Genomic DNA, 16,653 nt, shown 5'->3' on the forward strand with positions numbered 1-16,653 from the left:
AAGTAATTTAATACCTCTCCCACACTACAGCACTATGACGGCTAATGCAATTTATCGGTCGTTTTGTCACAACGGCTGGACTCACCTGGACAGCTGGATAATTAAAGTGCGGCTGACTAAGCTTAACACTGTGGCAACAATGTAGTTTTGTAATTGGTTAGACTTTGCAACATAAATATTTAGTCCGATGTGATGTCAAATGTACATTTATTGCCTTGTAGTCCACTCAAAAAGTGACCAAAAAGGAGGTGTAGAGTGAGTGAGTGGTACCTAAATGATTTCTTCAGAAATATAAATCCCTCCCCCCACTCTCCGGCGCCCCCCCATAGGCGGGGACTTTTAATATGTTTAGTCTCTAAGCATCCTGAACCAATTTCTTAAGAAATTGCTTAGGAACCAACTCACGCACTCTACAACTGCTTTTTTGAGTGGACTGTTTGATTTGTAGCGAAGCGTGTAACTAAAGTATCTGCTTCATTTTCAATTTTCGCATTTCGTTACTAAGAGTATCGGTTCGGTATTCAAATACGATATTTATTTACATCTTGACACAATTTTTATTAATCTTAGCCCACTTAGTAGTACTATAAAATTATAGTCAAACGATTCTGAAACGTCTAGTGGCAAAAATTGGAAATAATAACCCAATATTGATACTCGTAGTAGCGCCCTTCTGCTGGGATGGTTCAGTTTTGTACAACTTTGCTTATATAAACTAGGGAAAGACAGGAATTAAAGCTACTTTCAAACTATAGCACATGCACACGTTCGCTGTCCAACAGAGGTTTCAAGTATTTATGTCGATTGAACTAAAAGCTTTTATCGGTTGTTGTGTCCTAATGGCCAGACACGCCCGGGCGACTAGATAATGAGGGTAGATCGATTGCCATATGTGTTTGGCGAGCCTTAAATAGCCCGACATTCGAGCCACTAATAGTATACTCTGATTTGTATGGACAAATGGCTTTAAAAAGATATTGTTTTGCCAAAGAGCAACAGTACCTACATATGCAAATTTTAGGCGATCGGTCATTTAGACACTTTTTAGAACATGAAGCGACCACACATTCCACACCGCACACTTAGGCTGAGTTGCACCATCTTATTTTATCTTTGACAAACGTCAAAACTCTGTCAAACTCCATACAAAAAACACCGTTATCGTCAAAGTTACGATCAAATTTAGGTGGTGCAACTCAGCCATAAAAACGCCCAACGCGGTGATTGAGTCGCTTTTCAGAAGTTCGACGCAGCGATACAGCTACTGTCGCTAAAACGCGCGATTCCGATACCACGTCCGAGCACATGAAGTCACGAAATCGCGATACAGCATCGATACAATTGCAAAATCGCCGATCGCCTATGCTAAAGTAGAATGTTATGTGCTGTGTGGCTTTTAGATAAATCTATACTAATATTATAAAGCTGAAGAGTTTGTTTGTTTGTTTGTTTGTTTACTTGAATGCGCTAATCTCCGGAACTACTGGTCCGATTTGAAAAATTCTTTCAGCGTTAGATAGCCTAATGGGCTATCGAGGAAGGAAACATAATTATATAAAACGGGTTTTCGCGGGCACAGCTAGTTGTATAAATAAATACATTGTTTTATTACCTAGGCTGTCAATTTTTATTTGAAAAGGCTTGTTATAAGGGTTCGCAAACTTAATTTAAAAAGCTATTCAGATTTTTAATTTTGCTGAAAACTTAATACTTACTCAGTTTTCAGAGCTAGAAAGAGATAGTATTTTCAAAGAAGTTGTGTCTTGGAATTATAAACTTTGATTTCTAACTAACCGTTCTCAAGCAGTGGTCGTGGGGGGATACAAATCAGACTTCATAAATATTCCATTCGGGGTTCCTCAGGGATCTCACCTTAGTCCTCTCTTTTATTGTGCTTATATATACGACATCTACAGATGTTTTAAATACTCTAAACATTTGTTATATGCTGACGATAAGAAAATATATATGAAAATTAATTCTACTCTAGACTGTGAACTTATTCAACATGATCTTAACTCTCTTTATACGTATTACAAGATGAATAATATTAAGGTAAACATAAAAAAATGTCAATGTTTAAGCTTTAGTCGTAAAAACACAATAATTAATTATCCGTATAATTTTAACAACACGATCATTGAGAGGACCAAGATAGTGAGAGACCTGGGAGTCTGGTTGGACTCTAAAATGCTCTTGTCCGAACATATTGACCACATCACAAAGCAGGCTTACCGCAACTTAGGCTTTCTAATGAGATCTTGCAAGCCATTTAGAAACATCCATAGTTTGAAAGTGGTTTACTACGCTTACTGTCGAAGTATCCTTGAATACGCAAGTGCCATATGGTCTCCTCAATACAATAAATACATAGACAGAATTGAGAGAATCCAAAAACTTTTTGTAAAGCATCTTAACTACAAGACCCACAGGCATAGCGTATCTTACGAGGACGACTGTCGTCACTACTCACTCATGCCTCTTAAATCTCGGCGTGAGTTACTAGACATGTCTTTACTACATGATATTGTAAATAGTAATATTAATAACCCTATTTTACTTGAACAAATTCAGTTCCGTACCCCCAAGTATCGCACGGCCAAGACTCCTTTGTTCAATGTGCCTTTGCACCGCACTAACTATGCCAAGAACTGTGTTATGTCTCGTTTGCTTAGTACCTATAACAATAATCATAGTGAAATAGATTTATTTAATCTCTCAAAGGGCTCATTAAAACAGCAAATAGTTCAGGCATACATGGATATGGATGAAACCTAATCATTACCATTGTATGAGTTGGATATGACATAATTATGACACAATTGAACAGTTTTTTTTTTCTTTTATCCTTTTATTCTGAAATCCAAACATCACACCTTCGTCTTTGTATTTCCTGTTGTCTAGGAGCTTTCTATCCTCGCCATGCGCCAGCCAGCACACCTTGTTTTATTTTTGCTTTTTTTATCTGCATTATTGTTTATTTTTGTAACCTAAAATAACAAATTACATTATTTATTCTGTTGTTCCTACACACTTAAATTAGCTGTGAGACTCTGTAATTGGCTAGAGTTATATAATGTACTACTCTGTAACATGTAAATTGTCGACCAAGCTGTTGAGTTTCCAAATAAATAAATAAATAGATTAATAAACAATCCAATTAAAAATAACGATTGAGCCGTTGCAATACTGAAAGCCAATTGCTTCGGTTTTTGACAACATCAGTACAATCTCGCGCCTGCCGTTTAACTGATAATTATTACTAAGGGCTAGAGACGCTTACATCTTGATGATGAAGGTAGATCGATTGCCTAATTTGTTTGTTAAAGCATGAATGCCTGAGCCAAAAATGTAGATTCTGATTTATGATGAGCGCTTAGTTACCTTTCAGTCGAATAATTTTATAGTCACTTGAGATAGATTTGCAAAATTAATGTGTTTGGTAGATCTTTGTGAGAATCATAATAAATGTAGGTTTTGATGATTTGTTTTGGTTAGAGGATTGAATTCTAAAGTAGAAGGGGTTAAGTGTGATCCTTGGGGTCCCAAAATTATAGAATATAGAACTCAATTGGTAGGTACAGTCACAGAATGAAAAGGTTCGTCAGTTTTCAAATTGATTCCTTCAACGAGTCGCGAGCACATGTTACCTTTTGAAACTAAGTTACAGAATAATCTCGAGTTAGAGAAAATAATCTTTAACTGTTCGTCAGTAAAGTTCAAAATTATTCAGATAAAAGTTGTTTGACGATTTAACTTGTCAAGAAGATTATTATGATTGATAAACTAAAACCTTTTTGTTGGTTCAACCTGCCATTATCTATTAAATAAAAAAACTACATTTTGTAACATTGCACTGATGGGATAGAAAAATAAACAAGCAAAACCTTATTCGTTAGCAAACGTCATATTTATTTAAATGTTAGCAGCAATGTATCTTGCACGGTTATGTTGGTAGGTTTGACTCTTACAGTACCTAGTGCAAGCGAAAACCGACACTAAGGTGACGAACCTTTTCATTCCGCGACTGTACATAAGGCTTATGATAACCACTTGCCGATTAAGAAAAAATATTAAAATTTCTTCACAGAACACTTCAAGTTATAAGAATATCAGTCCCAGCAAAGTATCTTAAAGTCAAAATGTACTTACGAAAGCAAGTTAAACAGTAAGTAATATCACTTATTGCTAAAAACAAAATATTAAAATGTCCTAGACATCAGAAAAAGAGTAACTATTTTGAATTTTCCGTACCTCGACCTTTTTTCCATCAAGCTACTTATTTTTTATTTTATTTTTCCAATTAGCTGAGTGGAATTATAACGATTCTTTTCCCAGTTAAAAAATTAGGTTAATGTTTTACGGTGTGCTCCAAATGACTGAGACACAATGCAGGTAGTTAAAGTAAGCTCCTTTGCAGGCATTGGTACAGTTTTTTTGTACTTAGGCAGTTGAATGGTAAGTATATAAAAGCTTTATAATTAACGATTCAGTAAAAAAGGTTTTGAAAGATGATACGATGATACGATGCGATGATAGGTAAGTACTAAAATGATTTTTAATGAGGTTCTCATGGAAGCTATCACTATATTTTTGTTATTTTTTAGAACCAGCATTAATTTCAGCAAATCAAGCTTAAGGCCGGGTAGCAGAGAAAATGGCGAAAATGAGGTTTTCATTTTTCATTTTTGAGGTACTAAACAGTAAAATTAAAGGCTAAGATTTTTATTGGGCATAGTTGAGGATATTTTCTAGGGCTATTAACGGATGGAAACACGATTTGATGAAGTTGACTCGATAGAATAAATTCCCAAAGTTACCTCTATTCGTTTTCTATTTATGGTTTTATTTTTAAAATAAGCGATTTGAGATTCTAAATCTTTTACTAAACTAAAGTTCAGAAATAACTTGAGGGCTTTTAACGGATGAAATTTTTATATTGCGTCTTATTTAGTTACTATGTTAAAAAATGTGGAAAAAATCGTCCATGACGGCTTGGACAATCTCAATCAGTCGCGCGGTGGCGCTTACGGAGGACGGACGCGTGTCAGTTTTTTGGCCGTGACAGTTCGCGATTTGTCAATATTTTTGACAATGATGACTTTGATGAGTCACAGTATAATGATATCAGTGTTACTGGAGAAAGCTTAAATTTTTGATAATTAAGAATTATCAATTTTGTCTACCTATTGAAGTTTAAATCGTTCGCATCCTTTTAAACGAAGACTCTACTCATGATACATAGTACATTCCTCAAATATGAGACAAAACCAATGAGTTAAAATTACTTATTACTCTTTAGAAGAGCACACTGACACAAATAAATAATAAAAAATACTGTCTAAGGTCTGTAGCTAAAGGTCTAAGCTGTAAGATAGAAGAATCTTCTAGCCAAAAAGATGGCAGATGCAGCCGATGTCAACGGATTTAAAACTGGAGTTCATATGACTCCTTGTAGACTTGAGTCTCTAGAGCGTCCCTTCCTCCACCATGCGTAAGAATGTTTCAAAAATACTGTCTAAGGTCTGTAGCTAAAGGTCTAAGCTGCAAGATAGAAGAATCTTCTAGCCAAAAAGATGGCAGATGCAGCAGATGTCAACGGATTTAAAACTGGAGTTCATGTGACTCCTTGTAGACTTGAGTGTCTAGAGCGTCCCTTCCTCCACCATGCGTAAGAATGTTTCAAAAATACTGTCTAAGGTCTGTAGCTAAAGGTCTAAGCTGCAAGATGGAAGAGTCTTCTAACCAAAAAGATGGCAGATGCAGCAGATGTCAACGGATTTAAAACTGGAGTTGATGTGACTCCTTGTAGACTTGAGTGTCTAGAGCGTCCCTTCCTCCACCATGCGTAAGAATTTTCACAAAAATACTGTCCAAGGTCTGTAGCTAAAGGTCTACGCTGCAAGATGGAAGAATCTTCTAACCAAAAAGATGGCAGATGCAGCAGATGTCAACGGATTTAAAACTGGAGTTGATGTATGGAACGGTCGCTTTTTTGTAACTGGTGTGTATCATTCAAATCAATGACTAATGTTTGAACTAATTTGGACATATCAAGGTCTATCATTGGTATTTTTTTCAAACTTCTGCGTTGAGCCATTTACGAGATCTGGGACATCACAAAACATTACCCCAGCAAAATTCTAAATAACTTGAGAACCGGAACACGAACAAATTTTGCTATTCGTGGACAAATTACTACGCAACAAGAGCTATCTATCCATGTATTTGGTTCCGGGATAGAACGACTTTCAAAAAAAAAATTGCCAGGGTAATGTTTGAAACGTTACCCCAGCAAAATCTGTTTTTTCCTAATAACTTTAAAACTATAATTTGAACGAATTTTGCTATTAGTGGACAAATTTCTGCTCACGATGGACTAATTATCTGCTATACTCTCGACTCTCTAAAGCACAACATTTATAAAAAATTTGCTGCGGTAATGCACTCCAGGTAACCGTGTGTGATGCTCATTGCTCATAGTGATTTTCGATACAGAGCCCCGTACATACGTTATACATAAATTATGGAAAGAAAACACCCAGACCAATACAAACAAATATGTATGCAATTTTAGTATGATATTTTTATTTATTAATAAACAAAAAGACTGAACAAAATTGATGCGTGTACTGATTAATGTAATTAACCTCATGCAAAGTTTCGTGAATTGCAACAACTATAATTTATTATCCAAGCTCTAAATAATCGCTACTACGAGTAACTGATCATAAAATGTTTTTCCAATCGCTCAAGCTCCCGAGGATCTACCGATAGGTCGGGTGACGTAATCTTGAAATTCTTTTAGCCGGCGAGGAACTTCCGGAAGGTCGGGTGACGCCCCGCCTCTTTGAACCGAGTTTACTTTGGCAGTTATATTCTAAATTTATTCGATTCTAAAATATATTCCCAAAAATTTTGAAAGTTGTTTTAATTTGTATCACTTGGATATTATTATGATTTGTATTAGAAAGTGCTGTGAGTGTGACGCATGAACGGAAGGAAGTCAACCTAACCTAACCAACTGCGTATTTCTAAACTGCGTATTTCTATACTGTGTAGCCGCGAGAGCTCTTTGGCGCGCTGTCTTCGGCGAAGTATTGCGCGCGCAGATTTTGACAGCGCGAAATACCTACTTTAGCAGAAATACCAAGCCTTAAGCAAAGTGTTTTATCTAGTTGTGAGTGATACGTGTTAATTTGCAGCAGAAATCTAAAGTCTTATTATTATCGACTAGGTACTACATTGGCAGTAGGTATGTCTGTAAAAAAAGCCTGTCACTTGAATTTAATCTGCGATTGATAAACTTATATGATTACATAAGAATTAAGGTCATAGCAGACTTATCAACCCAGAAAAGGATCGAAACTGTATCAAATCGAAGCTCCAAACTTTAACGCAGACTTATTCGCACCGTAACGTATAAAGGCCTATTCAAACCTGAGTGATATTCGCTGCCGCTGTGGGTAGAGGTACATACCGCGCGGGTTTCGCTCAGGTATTTAGTATCAAGTACCGCGGCTAGAGCGTTTTCTCTGCCGCAGACGGTAGCGAATACCGCTTAGGTCTGAACAGTATTATTACCGCATACCCACTGGGTTTTCTCTGCCGCAGACGGTAGCGAATACCGCTTAGGTCTGAACAGAATTACTACCGCATACCCACTGGGTTTTCTCTGCCGCAGACGGTAGCGAATACCGCTTAGGTCTGAATAGGCCTTTACACCTCGCCTCGCGGTTGACAGCGCGCTAAAGGCGATGACAGCTCGCGAAAGGCGATGACAGCTCGCGAAAGGCGATGACAGCTCGCGAAAGGCGATATTTTATGGTGTTCATCCCTTTCTGAGTTGATTTACAGTAAAAAAAATCTAAATATTTCGCGAAGTGAACTTACCGTGTCTGATTTAATTGTGCTTTAGAGCAGTTAACATTTTATGTAAAGCTTACACTTCGCTACGTTAAGTGCTCGTTGTGTATCTGCAAGTTTGATGGCAATCGTGATCGTCATAGTTTTATAACTGTGAAAACCATAAAATGATAGTAAAGGAGATATAGACTATACAATTTGTGAAATCGATCTTAATACAACTGTCTAAGATAACTTATAGCTTGATGTACCGTGGTCTGTATCAACAATGTTTCTTAGCAGAAAATTCAATGATTAAGTAATGCATTAATTATTATATTCGATTCGAACTTATGACTCCTCTGTAATTTTTCTTTTCTAATTTTTGTTTTTATTTAACTTTTAAGTTCTCACAAATTGGACCGATGACATCATAAAGGTAGCAGGGAAGAGCTGGACGCAGGCCGCTACCAATCGATCAACATGGAAAGCATTGGGGGTAGGCCTATGTTCAGCAGTGGACGTCCTATGGCTGAAATTATGATGATGATGAACTTTTAAGTTGCAAAAGAGGTGGTGTATTTCGTACATTTCTTTTAGTTTTTAAATAGGTTTACCTAAAGTTCTAACTAGTTTAACAAAGAAATACGTTTATACTCTTAACTTTTAACCCATTTCCATCGTAAATTCTGTCTTATTTCAGCTGTAAAAATACTACTTTTCTTTATCATATTTTTATTATTACGCGGTTTACTACCGAAAGAGGCGAAATCGAACGAAAATAATCGAATTCAATTCTCGCTGTTTGCCGTACGCGGGCTGAGCGAAGATAAATAAACGAGACGGTACAAAAGCTGCTTCTTTTATTGTTATATTATATTGATACCTATAGATAGAGTGCTTCAGTCAGAGTATTGAGATGGATGGATGTTGGTGGAACGTTTTTGTTTCAGCTAACTCAAAATTAACCGCCTCTGTGGTCTAGTGGTAAGACCTAAGAAGAATAATATCTTGTTGGTATAGTTAGCGTCAAATATTTCATGACACACATAGCGGCAAAAGTTGATAACACAACCTTATTCAAATTGTAACAATAACGTGTTGCGAACTTATTGGCTACTTTATGTGCCACGAACTACAGGGTGGCCCAGAAGAAGATTCACTTTTGAAAATTCAAGGAAACGGAAACTGTACATTCTTATAGAACTTTAACTATTGCAATTTAAAGGAAATTTAATGCAATTTATTTTAAACATATTTTATTTTGGACATAGGATAGTTTTATCCCGGTTTTTGAAACAGGAACGCGGGCGAAGCCGCGGGCGGTAAGCTAGTAATTCGTAACGAAACAGGGTTCGAACTACGGACTCTAGGCAAAGCAACAATTGGCAGTCCTATACCGACACCATTCTATTGTCACCTCAATTAAGAACAAAAAACTAGATTTACCAAAACAAAGTATCGGATAAACCTAAGAGGAAAAGTTTTATATTTCTCTAAGCACTTTTTCTTGTAGAAATCTTTTTTCTCATACAAAAAAGAATTAAAAGAAGTTTTTTCATTAAAGTAGCGGTGTCGGATCAAACTTCAGGACCGGACCGTCTGAAAATAAGTTTCAAATTTAAGAAACCTTTCAATTTATAAAACTAACTAAACTCATTTAAACATTTCATAAAACCAGTTTTCTAGATTTTATTGTAACTTGTTTAAGGAATTGAACTAAATACTTTGTAAAGTTATTAAATCCTATTTTAGTTTTACAGTGTGCTATGAAAAACTGAAAAGGAACGAATTGGTTTACTTACTATTTAATATTATCGTTCCAGATACCTCTGCAAGGAGAGAAAACGCATTTGCCGAGATGGGAGATATTTAGGTAAGTTTAAATATTTTAATGTTTGCATACTTTAAAACATAAATAAGTGAATCAAGAAAATACTTATGAATACAAGAATATTTTAAGCTAATTTGGGACGTCCACCCACAAGGTGGACCGACGACATCATAAAGGTAGCAGGAAGACGCTGGACGCAGGCCGCTACTAACCGGTCAACATGGAAATCATTATGGGAGGCCTACTTTTGTTCAGGAGTGGGCGTCCTATGCCTGAAATGATGATGATGAAGCTAATTTTGCATAAGATCCGAAATATATAACAAAATCCTTGTTCTAGTCGGTACAAGGTATATTGCGCTCATTCAATTATAAGCCAAGTGATGCACGTTCCATTAAGCAAATGGGTTGGGAGACAAATGAGAAGTAAAAGCAACGAATAGATACATTACGATGTACTTTATCTAATAAATAAAATACCTAGCATAAGACATTACCCTTAAAGGTAATGGGGCAAAAATCTTCGACACGCTACATGACGTCTTATTGGCTCTAGCTGCTTATTTTTTCTAATTCGAGATGAAATGAGGCGAGACCGCAGGCAAAGGCATAAATTATACTGCCTAGTGTTTTGTGAAAAGGAATCTGTGTCAATCAAGTGCCAAAAATATAATGTATTAAATCCCTCTATATGCATTAAATGTCTAGAAAGTAGGTATTTCGACACTCAAAATAAGAAGCGTACCAATTACGTGGACACGCTCCGTATTACGTTAGGCGGTTATCACACTGCACTGCGCTCCGCCGCGGAGCGCGTGATTTCATATAAAAAATCCCGCGCGCAGACGCGTTGTCAGTGTGTTGTGCCGCGCGTGTTTTCTATACAAACTGAGGTATTTGCATACAATGATTAAATCTGTCGTCCCGCGTACCGCGGCGGAGCGCGGCGTAGTGTGATAACCGCCTTAAGGTACTTTACGTGGAGCTACGTGTACGTTAATCGAACAGCTTATACCTACAGCAGCACTAATCAAATAGATTTGCCTACTTAGATAAAATTATTTATCTGGAACACAAAAAAATTTCAGTAATAGGTACAAGCAATTAAAATATGAGTACACGATCTGATTATCAATGGATGACCTTGGGCTGATCATAATTTGAGACCAATTTTATAATGTAAAAGAGTTAAACGTTTATAAATAGTACCTAGAACCAAAAGAATATCTACTAGACGATAAAATTTATTAGCGATGAATATAATGAAATATCTACATATAAAAAGAAGCCTCCTCTCGTATAGATTTTTTTTAAATTTTTAGTTTGCAGTGCCTACAGGGTCCTTAATGATCTACAAATAAATGTAACACCTAAATGCACTATTAAGGAAGCAATAAACAAATTGAGTATTGAGTATGGTTGTTCAAGCGCCCCTTAATTCGTAAATGTTCCTTGGTGTACATAAATAGCATTTAACTGTAATTGCGCCTGAAATATAAATGATCATAGACGCAAAAGATGTCGCAAGCACAAACTAGTTGTGTAATAAACTACGGTTAAGTTGGATGTGATGTAAGCAAATAAAAAGGATGTGTTTCCCCTTGTCTGGGTAATGGGGCAGAATTGGGCACAGTGACAAGATACATCTGGGGCAGTTATTGTGTCGTTGCGCTGAAGAGCATGACCCTCGTAATCGACCGTTGGGTAGTGATAGGCTATTTTTAAAATATATTGGTATTATTTAGTATTACTTACGTACTTCAGGACTTAGCGATATTATAAATATGACTAACTGTATGTTTCCCAAAAATAAATAAATAAATAAATAAACTCAGTCTGTGGTAGGTTGTGGTAATTAATTAGGTCTTTAATTAATTAATTTATACTTCAGTGCCAAAATATTAACATTATTTTAATTTGTTTTTATTTTATTTACTTTTAAGTACTTAAATAGTTGAAGTAATTTGGTCATAAAGGTAGAAAAGTAGCCTATCGTTATTAGGTCCAACTTAAGAAAATAATCCGTTTTGTATGTGAATTAAAAGTAACTTATAAGTACCTAATATCCGACGTTGACGATGATGATTTGACAATAAACCATTCAGATGTTTCAGGTACCTAGCTAACAATCTCTGTGCTTTGTGCAGCAGTGACTGACAAACAAAATTAAATTAAAAGCACATCGCGTTAATTACCTGTGTGTTAATTCTTAATGCTTTCATCCATCCATCCATTACATCATACAATTTAAAATAATAATGTACGTGATCATTCCACGTGACCAAAACAAGCTACTTGTGATGTTATAAATAAAAAGGTTGTTGGTGAAAGTTGGTGGGTAATGGGGTGGAATGGAGCGGATGACGAGGTACATTTGGGGTAGTTCTTCCATAACATTGTGAAGTTTGCAGAAGCTTTTCAAAGGTGGACACAGTATAAGATGTTTGCTAACCGAGAGAAGGATGCGATGTTTTTTAAGTTTATGATATTCAATTTTCAGAAAATTATGTAAAAAAGTAAGGAAAAATAAATTTAAGAATGTAAGTTAGAAATAAACGATAAAAGATTTTTATTCCTCTTATCTCCAAAATCAGAGTGTACAGACGAGGAAGGTGTTTAAAAGAAAATGTATCGAAAGTGAAAATAAAATTACTTATCTGAAGATTTTTGAAAGAATTGTTTTCGTAGCATTGGCCTGCCTAACATGCCTGAAACCACTTCTTAAGAATAATTTTATTAACACTTTTAGTACGATCCATTTCCTCATATTAAGCCTAGGCGCAGGCTATCGATTTTTAGTTGGCCGATAGTTGTGCCCGATTTTTAATTGTATGAAGAATCGGCCAAATCAAATCTGTGTAATGTGCGCACTTCCATACGTGCCCATACTGATCAACTGCCCGACTAAACTATCCGCCGACGAAAAATCAATGGTCTGCGCCTAGGCTAACTCGTGATAAAAATTAATAATAAAGCAATTTTCACAAAATAAGTCGTTAAAATGTCAATACATTTACAGTTATTAATATTATTAAGAGAATATTCATTTCTCCTTAATTCCATTCGCCTCTGGAACGCTCTTCCCGAGAACATCAGGCAGGCTCCTAGTAAGTTTGTTTTCAAACACTCTGTGCGCAAACATTTTCTTGAACGCATCAAGTCGTCTTAATCTCCCTTATTCTCTCCTTTTCTCCCTTATCCTCTCCTATCCTCCCTTACCTCTCGTCATCCATTTTATATAAATTATATGTATGTATTTATGTATATATATTATAATATTTTATGTATTATATTGTGTACATTTTTGTAGCTTTTTAGCACCGCCTACTCAATATCTCTGTTTTGCTCAAGGTCAGCTGGTAGAGAATGACTTATGGCATTAAGCTCGCCTTTTTGTACTGAACATTGTTGTGTGTGCAATAAAGTCTTTAAATAAATAAATAAATAAAATATCATTTTGACCCTAATATAGAATTGATACTGACGATCTTTTGGACCCTCTATAAAAGGGTCATTTTAATTTAAAATTATGAATGGTGGCAGTGACCCTTAGATCCCTTTGAACAATTGAAACATCATTGTCCCCGAAAGTAATTTAAACAGAGCCGTTATAAATACAGGTTCGGTTCCTTTTGTGACCTCTTAAGTAGGTATTTATTATTCCTGAAGAACTTTGAAGATGACTGTTTAAAGGTATTAAGAGATTCTACTTTGACAGCTTTACTTCTATTATACTAATATTATAAAGAGGAATCCGTATTATTGTATGTTTGAATTTAATAGGCTCCGAAACTGCTAGACCGATTTGAAACATTAATTCACCATTAGAACTCAATATTTTGTAATAAGCAATTTTGTTTGCGTTCCATTTCGACTTAAATAGAAAGACAAGCCGTGAGTATGTACTGCATTATGTAATGCAACTCATTAATAAATGTCGTGTTAAGACCCGTGTGTTTCTATTTAAGCAATTTTTTTATTTATAAGTTTTGTTAACACCTTCGCTGCCAGCCCAAAAATGGCTACCCGTACAAAGCTCGGCGGGCCGCTATATTGTATCTAAGGCTGAGTTGCACCACCTAGCTTTGACCGTAACTATGTGTGTTTTTTGTATGGATTTTGTCAAATTTTTGACGTTTGTTAAAGTCAAAGTAAGATGGTGCAACCCAGCCTAAGTAATAATATTTTACCGTCTCTTTGATCTGAAGGTAAGACCAGCCATCTGAGACCCAGAGGTCTGGGGTTCGATTCTCAGTAGGAGTAAAATATTGTGCTTGGTTTGGTTGGTGATAGAGCTTGTTCTTAGTCCGCCTACCGCCATTTTACCTAAGTATGTAAATAAAGCCAGTTCCTCTGTAGCTGAGGATTTCAAATGAAGTTAGCTTCCACCTTCGGCCTGATCATCACTTTCCATAAGCGCGATACTGACTGAAAGCTTCTCCGTGGTGGATAAAAAAGTATTACACTCTCCGAATAATATTTGAAATTATATTTTTCAATGCCTTTGTAAGGCACCAATTAAAATATGTTATTAATTTTGTACTTTGAATTTGATTAAACTTACTTTCTTCCCAAAAACTTAATAAAGTTATCAAGTTTAAACTAATTGCGCAAAGTGTCAGACTTCCGATTAAATTAGAAATTAATTTAAACAAAGTTTCGCCACTGATAAACTTAAAGCTCTATTTAAGCTTTGAATATTAGGTATATTAAGAGCGTACTAAAATAACTTTTTCCACTGTTGATTTAATTATGACGCAATAAGTATTTACGAATAACTATTTTAATAAAAATTTAGAAATAATAATATTTATATCTTTTTTGTAATGACTTATAATTAAAAAAAAATACTTACCCGGAATTCATTACGACGTTGAAATAAGTCGTTTAGTTTTTTAAAACGTGTTTATGCATCGATCAATTTATTTTTCAATTTTAACCTATTTTAACAAAATAGTTAAATTAATATCAAAGGCAAAAGTATAAAACAAAGTAACTTACCAAAGAGTTCGAAATAGTAGAGCAGTCAAAACACCAAAAGCCACTTTCAATTCCAAATTCAAAAACAAAAAACTTTTTCACAGTTCACTATTCACTTTTTTTCGGAGCAAAGGGATCTACGTCAACTTTTTTCACAAGCGTTTCGATAGTGGGCGCTATGGCAAAGGAATACGTTAGCCCGCCTCCGAGGCTTTTGTCAGACTGAGGCTGTGTGGAGTTCGGGAGTCGCGATTGTGTACTGTGCCTCTACCATGAGTTTACCTACCGAGCATCTCGCTATCGAGGACGTAAAAAAATGTATGGCAAATTGTACAGCGCCTCTAGCGGTTAGTAGCTGAACCACAGCAAAACTAAAAACACTACCATGAGTTCGTCTCAAATCGTTAGGTAAAAAACCTATCTAAATGAATACGATAGCGACTAAAGTTTTTATTAAGTTTCATACAAATAACTTACCATGAGTTGCAATTTTCAAAGATGTCATCGAAAAATACCTTAGCTGTCACAGTAACGTAACTCACTGGCTTATTGACGTGTGAAAAGCAAAATAAAATTGTGGTTTTAGGTCATTTTAGGTGTTTTCTTTATTAAATTATGTCGGAAAGAAGTTTATTACGATGGAACATGTTATCAGCATGTGGGCAGACCTCCCACTAGGTGGACCGACGATCTGGTGAAGGTCGCGGGAAGAACCTGGATGCGGGCACATTGTGGAGATCCTTGGGGGAGGGAGAGGATGCTGCGTTTCCCAGAGATATGCGAGGGAATTGTATCATGCGAAGATGTCTAGCTGTGCTGTGCGGAGAAGATGTGTGCGGGTTTCCACCAAAGCTGTGCGAGGAAAATGTATCGTACGAGGATGTGTAGCAGAGATTTGAAAATGCTCATTAGTGTTGTACAGCCTGAGCCTTTTCTACCAGAGATGTGCTGACCGAGGCGAGGTAAATGAAGCGATTCTATTGGTTCTTTACAAACACATCCTTCGCTACGCATCCTCGCACATCTCTGGTGGAAAAGCAGCCTTACGAGATCATGATAGAAAGCTAATCCGACAATGAATATGTATTTTCATAAGTTGAAATTTACTTTTGTTTTTAATCAGTCTGTGTATTATGTATTAGGTTTTGTGAAATAAATAGTCAATAAAAATTAATCATTTTATTTTCAACTAGCTTTTGCCCGCGGCTTCGTCCGCGTGAAATTTAGTTTGTCACAGATCGTCATAATTATAGCCTATATGTTAATCACTAAAGTTTCATCAAAATCCGTTCAGTAGTTTTTGCGTGAAAGAGTAACAAACATCCAGACATCCAAACTTTCGCATTTTTAATATTAAGTAGGATATTAGTAGGATATGTATTTAGGTTAATTATTATTACTGACGAGATTGCTACCATGTATGTTTAGTGACCATGAAATATTAAAACAATATAATGTATTTAATTAATTATAATATCTTAAGTTTTACAATAATAAGGTAGGTATATCCATCCAGTTACCCTAGGTCTTTATTATGGATTTAATTTACAAGTGTAACGGCCCTCCAAACACTATTGTATTATCTGTGCTCTGACGCTCGGATTCGCATTTGGCGGGCTTGAGTTTCGCGGGTTCGCGCGCTCAACCGGCGCGCTCTTTTCAACGGCCGCCGCGCTTTGTGATCCGCGGAACTCGACCTTATTGACCAGTCGCGCCCATCGCCTCGACGCGTGCGAACGAGCTATCGTTTTAATGGTTATTAATGTAACTCCGCCATTACAATTGCGCCCAACGAGTGGCCTCGCGTTCTAAGTTCGAGAACGTTCGAGAGAAACCACAAGTACCGCGACCCCAGTGAGTCGTGTTGATTGAAAATTGTGTTGAAGTGAGAAAATGCCACCGAAGACACGCCGAGGCACGGCCAAAGATAGCCAAGAAGAGGAGAGATATTATTCCAGCGATGACGAAAACGACGACGCGACTGTGAACGCGGGG

The 16,653-nt window shown here is 36.3% G+C and overlaps 1 protein-coding gene across 1 annotated transcript in view; it reads right to left on the minus strand.

The window, feature by feature from the left end:
- LOC135074112 (uncharacterized) overlaps positions 1–14,865 on the minus strand; it is a 58,289-nt gene extending 43,424 nt beyond the window's left edge. Inside the window, exon 1 of the mRNA XM_063968418.1 lies at positions 14,680–14,865. The gene's annotated coding sequence lies outside the window, so the exon portion shown is untranslated. The remainder of the gene's footprint in view (positions 1–14,679) is intronic.
- Between the last annotated feature and the right edge of the window lie 1,788 nt (positions 14,866–16,653).

This window comes from Ostrinia nubilalis, chromosome 8, assembly GCF_963855985.1.
Source record: "Ostrinia nubilalis chromosome 8, ilOstNubi1.1, whole genome shotgun sequence".
Taxonomy (NCBI): domain Eukaryota; kingdom Metazoa; phylum Arthropoda; class Insecta; order Lepidoptera; family Crambidae; genus Ostrinia; species Ostrinia nubilalis.